Genomic DNA, 8,294 nt, shown 5'->3' with positions numbered 1-8,294 from the left:
AAATATCATATTGTAAGTCCAATATGTGTTATCCAGTATTAATGTGCATAGAAAATTCTTTTTGTTCCAGCATTTCCAATGTAAAGAACTGAAATAAATCACAGCTACAAATGAAAACATCAAAACACGCATTGATTTTTTTTTTTATGGTCATATTGTCAATTTGACATGGTTTGCCACCTACCAAAGAGTTTATTGCTTTGTAGTGTTGAAATAATTCTGGGTGGAGGGGAAGAGGAGGAGGGAAATGTAAGTGCTGGGGCCAAGCATCAAACATTTATTAAATTACTAATTGGACCAGAACAGGGTATTCACCTTCAGAAAACTCATCAGAGCTCTGTTTGTGATGTTGATCAGAACTTTATGACAAGCAGCAACCAGTACTCTTAAGACTGATGTTTCAATGCACAGTTTAAAGATTAAAGTGTAACAAGCCCTGGCACTTTAAGGTGGCAACCTTTGCAGCCCGGAAAAAAAAAGCTTTTCTGCCTGAAACAAATTGATAACAATATAATTTTGGCATTGTTGCTCTACATCACACCTTTAACCCCTACATTGTAAAAGGAAAACCAGTCAACAATCTTTTTATTTTTTTATTTTAACTCAATGCTGTTGTTTTTTTTACTTGTCAATCCAGCAAGTTTTGAAGCTTACAGCTTCGCTAGCTTCCCCTCGGGTCCATAGTAATGTGAATTGTCTTTATCCAAGTGCCTAACAAATCACTGTCATATAACGGCAGTCGACCTTTCTTTTCAATCTATGCACTTTTCAGGAGTTATAAATCAGTTGACTTTCAAGCTCGATGAGATGGCATATGCCCTGGATTGAAGAACAGATGGAAGCTTGGGGGAAAATGGTTTCTGCAGGCCTGCTACAAGCAGCACTTCTCCATAAAAGTGAACCATTCGCACTAATTTCCCACATAAATTATACAGGCAGGATGCGTCAGTCCATTCAGCAGAAAATCTTTCATCTAGCTTTCGGAGGTCATTTAACAAATTTAAATTAAAATAATTTCTAATACATGACTGCATTTGCATTCTGTATGTTTCCAAGAGTTTGCAATTTACATCAAGTAAAAAGACGTCTTTAATTGTGTCTGGATCCAAAAACGCAGAGCAATAAATTACATGGTGCACGTTTCAAGATTTCTAAGATTTTATGATAATCTCTAACTACAATATTAACTGATGATGGGGAATTTTGCTATCATATTGTGTCAGTTTCACAGTATTGGAAGCTGAAGCTTCTTCTCAATGTGTTTGTATTTTGGACCTTATTCAGTAAGGATCGTAAATTCTGCTAAACAGCAGAATTTACAATCCTTTTGCTCACATGCTGGGGGCCGCCCTCATCACAGGCCTGGCATTGGAAACGGAGCGTTGCCGCCCCGCGAACGCCTCCACATGTCAATCAGGCAGAGGTGTTCGCAGTTAATTCTAACCATTAGCATTAACTGTGCATGCACGCGCAGGATGGGACCTGTGCGTGAGCAGTGGTGGACAACAGAGAAACTGCAGTTGGATTGCGATTTGCGATCCAACTTGAATTAGGTCCTTTAATCGTATTATGGAGTGCTGGTTCCTTTTTCTACAGTTTTCTGGAATATGCTGCCATTTTAAGTTATATGAATTCTGCACCCGGAGGATTTTTGCATTACAGCAACTGTGTGCACCAGCTCTCAAACTAATATAGTCTATATACATAGCTGTAATAAGGACCCTCATTCAAATGTAGTTGGAGGTGCTATCACTGATGCTTGCATAGAAGGATGCAAGCAGCAGTGATAGCACCCCAGATCTTCCCCAGCACCATAGGGCGGCTTGCGGCATACATGGAAACGAGATCCCTGGCCTCTTCCCTCCCCCTAAACGGCGGTAATACATCTCCGTTTTCACAAACAGAGGCCTTTGCCACCACCTCCCCGACCCCAAACAGCATCTGACTGTCAATCACAGGTAGACTGATGCTGCCGCTGCATACTGTGTCACAGTACATGCTTGCAAACGCGCAAAATGGGTAACGCACATCAGTACTTTGTGCATTAGGGCACACCTCCAATTACATTTGAATGAGGGCCTAGGAGTATTTGTTTTATTTGTCGCACTGTCTGGAGTGCCATACTGTAACATTATCGTACAGTATCTTGATAAATGGAGAGGCACCTTGGCAAGTTGCTATTCAGCTCAGCTGGGGAGAGTGTCATTCATTGAGTTCACAAGGAATAAATTATTTGTTTAATGTTACATTTATGTGGTGACTTTCATACTGTACTTCCTGTTTCAGTAAAAGCTTAAGATACTGTAAATGTACAAGTTGATGCACAATACTATATTTAATTAAAATTGGGGGGGGGGGGGGGCAACATTGCCTACCATTGGATCAGCAGTACAGTGATTATCCCTCTCTATGCGCCACCCTCTTCTCCACTCCTCACCCCTTCCTTTTGATTTTTTATTTGATTTACATTACTCTACTCCGCTCTGCACTCTGTGGGAATGATGTATTAGTGTGACCTTAGGGGTGTATTAATATAATCTGGGTGGGTGTATTAGTATGTGTGGGTATATTAATGCTACAATATCAATATCTGGAGGCAGGGGCATAAGTTCATCCCAGTCGCCTGTAGGCAAGTTGGACTTTGGGTCCCCCACTTTAAAAAAGGAAAACAAATATGGTGTGTATATATATATATATATATATATATGTGTAGAGAATCACGGAAGGCACTCCTGGGATTTGATTAAATAAACAATCAGAGGCAGCGGTTTAAGCTAAGTCAACATTTCAGGGGTTTGCACCCTTTTATCAAGACTTCTAGAAGTCCAGAAGTCTTGATAACAGGGTGCAAACCCCTGAAACGTTGACTTAGCTTAAACCGCTGCCTCTGAGTGTTTATTTCATCAATTCCCAGTCGTGCCTTCCGTGATTCTCTACATGTGAACTAACTCTTTGTGGTATGGCACCCAGGGTAGATGGATCCAGCTGCTTTTAGAGTGCCAGACAACATGTTATATATATATATATATATATATATAAAAGAAAGTGTAGGAAAGTGCACCCCAGGAGATGGCATCTTTACTCCGATCCACTAACACTATGTTAACACTCTTCCCCCAGGTTCATTTTGACGATGAGCTGCTCCACTGTAGCATGTCAGTCGACCCTCGTGCACCTTCGTAGACGACTTTCACCTCTCACCTCAATGGCATGTGGTGCTCCGCAGTTTCCACTTTGGTTATTAGCAATGGAGCCTTTTTTTTCCAGTCACGATACACCTTCAACACAGCAGCACACTAACAGTTCACAAACTGCGCTGTTTCAGAAATACTGCCACCCTTGGCCCGAAAGTCGATAATCATCCCTTTTTGCAACTGGGATAAATTGCCCTTTTTAACCATGACAGCAACGAGTGATATCTGTGCAGACAACCTACTGCACACACCTTATATACCCATCAAGCCAGCACATGACACGTGATGTACTTCATGGGCAATGTGTTGCCGATGTCAAATGTAGGAGGAGGTCATAATAATGTGAATTGATCTATATAAATGTAAATATATATTTATATTTAGTGTAAAGACTGGCACTCCACTACTGCCCACCAAGCTACTTGCCCGGGTGCCCTCCACTACAGCAACATAGATCCATAATGTACACAACATCAGCGGCACTCACAGGACTGTCAATCTTTACTGACTGAGTCCTGTGAGTGCTGCCGATTGTGTGCACATTTGATAGATAGATAGATAGATAGATAGATAGATAGATAGATAGATAGATAGATAGATAGATAGATAGATAGATAGACATTATACATATACTGTACAACCATGAAACCTTTGTAAAGCTGAAGACTTGGGCTAAGAGAACCAGTTGTCCAGAAAAAGATTGTGTTGGTAGAGCAGCACTCTGCACTCTCTCCTATGCTGCATACTGTCCAGACACTAGGATCCAAATGAGCCTTTAGCATTTAGCATAGTCTGACACAAGTACACACTTATAATGATGACTACAGATGTGTCCTCATACATCTTGCCTCGATACGCCATGCAGCAGGAGATGCCTGGCATGAGTCAGCCAACAGCTCCCAGGCAGCTCTGTTAATGTTGGTGCGTATTATTCACATTGTGACTTGGATGCACAAGAAGATTTTGTTGATTAAAATGATATGCGGCATGCCTATATTCTGTGTGTGACTGCAGCTGTATCTGCATATGAAATGGTACATTACAGTAACTCCAAGAATAGTTGACTGGTTGGAATGTTAATCTGGCAGTGTGTGGGAGCAAATGATTATCAGCCGTTTGCTCCCACACACTATCAAACAGGCAGAAATAAAACCTGTTTGATGTTTCACAGCCAATCATTCAGGTGTAGGGAGAACTTTCTTCTGACTGAACGATAAGTAGATGGACACTGACCAGCAGTGTCCGCCTACTTCTGTCACCATCACCGCCGGCTCGGCAGGATCCCCGACAGTGCAGTGGGAGCCGGGAGAAGGTTCAGGGCCAGCTGTGGCAGTCTATCACTGCTGCTGGGCTGCCTCTGTCACCCCTGCAGTGGCAGAAGTGGAGCGGGAGCCAGGAGGAGGTTAAGGGGCAGCTACAGCAGTCCATCACTGCTGCCAGGATGCCTATGACCCCCCCTTTCCCGGATGCATGTTGACGACATCGGTGGTGCGGGAATCAGGAGGAGGACCAGGGGCAGCTGCAGCAGTCCATCACTGCTGCCAGGCTGCCACTGCCTCCCTGGGGATGCATATCGGTGGCATCGGTGGTGTGGGAGTTGGGAGGAGGACCAGGGGCAGCTGCGGCAGTCTATCACTGCTGCCAGGCTGCCCCTGCCCCCTCGGGGATGGAATGAGGGACAAGAGTGCCATTGTTAGAATTAGAGGACATTGAATGGGTAACAAGAATTGATGGATGAAATGAGACAGGAGGGGATGGATAGAATGAGAGGCAGGAGTGGTTTCTTAAAATTCTACATTATTAAAAAATTGTTAGATAAAATGATAGATTATTAAATGATAGATTATTAAATTGATAAAATGAGACACATGAGGGATTGTTAGAATGATAGACAGGAATGGGTAGAATGAGAGTCAGGATGGAATGGAGGATATGGATAGAATAAGAGGCAGGGGGGATGGGTAGAATGAGAGACATGAGGTGATGGATAGAATGAAAAACAAAAGGGGTTAGTTGGAATAATAGGAATACATGGATAGATGGTTAGTATTACTGTATCACATCACTGAGGCCATAAGTCGGATCCGCCCTACAGCCACAACTGTGTGGAAATTATACATTCTCCCCATGCTTGTTACACCATCTGTATGGGATGCACTTTGTGCGCTCTGTTGCTCTGCTCCCTCTGTGCCCTGCACTGCTGCAGCCTCCCAGTTTCATTGAAATAAACAGACATACAAATGTTTTCCATTTATTTTTTGAGGGAAAAATATATTCAAAACATGCAGAAGTAGACTGACATTGTCCACCTACTTCTGTGACATTACAGGTTGGAGAGAGGTTGGCTGGTCTGATGAAAAGATGGCTGGTTGGCTGTTCTGATTAAAAAGTTGGTTAGGTGTATGAGGCAGCATTTTAGTTGGACAGATAAGTTGGATGGTTGGTTGGTTGGTTGGTTGGTTGGTTGGTTGGTTGGTTAGTTGGATGGTTGAAGGAAGGCTAGTCTGCTCTATGGCCAGCAAAAGACTGAGTTTCTTGTCTCCACCCCTCTGAGATTGCCTCCCACCTCTATCTACCTCCCCTGCTGACAACACTATCCTCTCATCTGTCACGGAATTCAGCCCTGGGGACATCCTGGACTCCTCCCTCTTCTTCACCTCACAGTCATGATATCTCCCAATCCTGCCACTTCCACAATATCTCTAAAATGTAAATGTGTCCCTTTCTCACCCTTAAGGGTACTAGATTTCTTATTTATATATCATTGCTTGTTTGGAAACTAAATACTCTCCGGTCTTTCTCTCCCACCTTGCATATACAGTATTCGCAAAGCTGCAGCTCATATATCTTCCTCTCTACCAATTTCTTCTCTAGCTGCCCTTCTTTTTTAGAATTAAAATTATTTTACTCAAACCTTATAAATAAAGGATAATAATAATAAAAGCTAATAATTAGCCTCATAATACAGATGAATAAACAAGGAATTAATACAAAAACAATTATAATACTTACAGTACTTTAGCTAAACAGTCAAGTGGGCCTAACACACACTGTGTAGCAGGTTGGTTATGATGGGCTGGATGTATCACAGAGTGAATGGTCAGCAGACTGGTATGTGAATGCAGGGGTGGACTGACCAAAGGGGGCACCCTTGGATGATATCCGGTGGGCCGACGTGCATGTGGGGCCTGTTTTGTTTGTCGACATGTGATGGATGGTGAGCACTTGTATAAATATTTTCAGGACCACTTTCAGTTCTCAATCTACCCCTGCCCAACTTTGAAAGAAAGTGCAATGGAACATGCTAGCACTACATAAATGTTCTTAAATAAATGAATATATACAATAGATGTTACAGCCGAGAATTATAAAACCTATTGGTGTCTTTCAAACAGCAGTGGAGATATGAAACAAATTGTAATACCAAAAGCTATATTATACATTAAAAATATTTCCCTGTGGGGGCCAATTTTTTTAATTGTTTTCTGTGGGGGCCAATGTGTGTGATTTTCCTGTGGGGGCCAATGTGTTTTATTTTTTTCTTGTGCAATGTTTTTCATCTGCACCGCGACAGTGCTCATACAGAGTTGCAGTACAGAGCCAGACACACGCACCAAGAAGTGTACTAGAAATGTGTTAGGCACTCCTGTGTGGTTACAGGGGGGGCTAGCGAATTAGACGCAGATCTAAGGTAGTGTGGGTGTGTTGCTGAAAGTGGTTGCATATAGAGATGTTCAAATGCTCACATTGGAGGTCATACTCAGACAAATTATAAAAGTTTCAATGGTATGCATAAAGCATGATTGCAGCATTTGTAGACACCAAAAGTGGGCACCTCAGTCCTCGCACAGTTGGATGCATGGGTGTACACCAGGGAAGTGCATTGTAGCATCAGCATAAAGTCACAGACACAACTGCAGCAAAATATGCTAAGAAGGGCAGATCGGATGCCTCCGAAGAGCCCTCACCGACTTGTATCCCGCGGTCATAGAATGGGGTTTGGGTTACACGGGACCTGGACAATTAGAGGATTCCATCAGTAACTGCCTGTTACTGACTCCATCCACTGTACAGTAGTTGGGTACTATGTGCCACAACCAGACTCCTCCTTCCCATGACGTCTGGAATTACAGTTCTGCTCTGTATGTGTCAACACGCTGTCTTACCACACCTGTGTGGCGTGGACTGATCCCCACTTGACCAAGCCTCTGCACGGTAGCTGGTGGAAGGCGGAGCTGGAGAGGCTGGGTGTACCCAAAACAGCCAGAGAATGGAGCTATGTTTGGCATATCCCTGCTGGTCATAAGATGAAGCAGTCGTTTTGAGGCAAAAGATGTTTATTTGCTCAAGTTAAGTCCCCAAAATAGCCCTCACTGTTTCCAGGGGAACAGCAACACAGCAAGATGCAATATAGCAAGATGTTCACAGCAGAAAGAAGATAATATAATACAATTTACACAGGGCAGTAGCTCTCCTTTTATCTTACTCCAATACACAATACCACAGGGGGTAAGCCCACCCTGTTGTTCTCAACTAATTATTGTACAATCATGTGCTGTGCATGCCTTGGCCACATGCACAGCTACTATTGTCCTCTATGGACAGTGGGGAGTGGTCACTCTCCTTTGACCGTTCCCACCAGGGGTTTTGGTATCCTCCCTTGAGTCGTTCTGTCTAGGGCTGGGGAAAGATTTCCTGCCTAAACTATTTCCATGAAACTGCCAGGGGACCCAGCTCACCATCTCTAGCCTGGATTCGAGCTCCAGAGATGGTCAGCCCAGATCCCCGGCCAGGGTTTCCTGCCCACCGAGGGGGAGCCATATGGAGCTCCAGAAAAACACTCAGCATGTTGGAAAGCTTAGTTTCCCTGCTACCTTTCCCTGCTACCCAGATTGGAGGCTACCTGGGAAGGCATTCCGCATTTATGGGAGAGGGCTGGGGGAATCTAGCAGCCTGCACAGAGTCCTGGATTCCACCCCGAGACACAACCAACCAAGCAAGTGCATTTTTACTTTAAACACATTTAAATACACTTTAAATTATACTGTACATGTTTCTATAAATATGCCCAGAGTCTGTACACACCACAGGCTTCACAAA

The 8,294-nt window shown here is 43.4% G+C and overlaps 1 protein-coding gene across 4 annotated transcripts in view; it reads right to left on the bottom strand.

The window, feature by feature from the left end:
• PACRG (parkin coregulated) overlaps positions 1–8,294 on the bottom strand; it is a 1,062,802-nt gene that overhangs the window by 761,273 nt on the left and 293,235 nt on the right. The window lies entirely within an intron of this gene.

The sequence above is a fragment of the Pseudophryne corroboree genome, chromosome 4 (genome assembly GCF_028390025.1).
Source record: "Pseudophryne corroboree isolate aPseCor3 chromosome 4, aPseCor3.hap2, whole genome shotgun sequence".
NCBI classification, from domain to species: domain Eukaryota; kingdom Metazoa; phylum Chordata; class Amphibia; order Anura; family Myobatrachidae; genus Pseudophryne; species Pseudophryne corroboree.
Note: the sequence above shows the minus strand (reverse complement) of the source record. Positions and strands in the feature narration are given on the sequence as shown.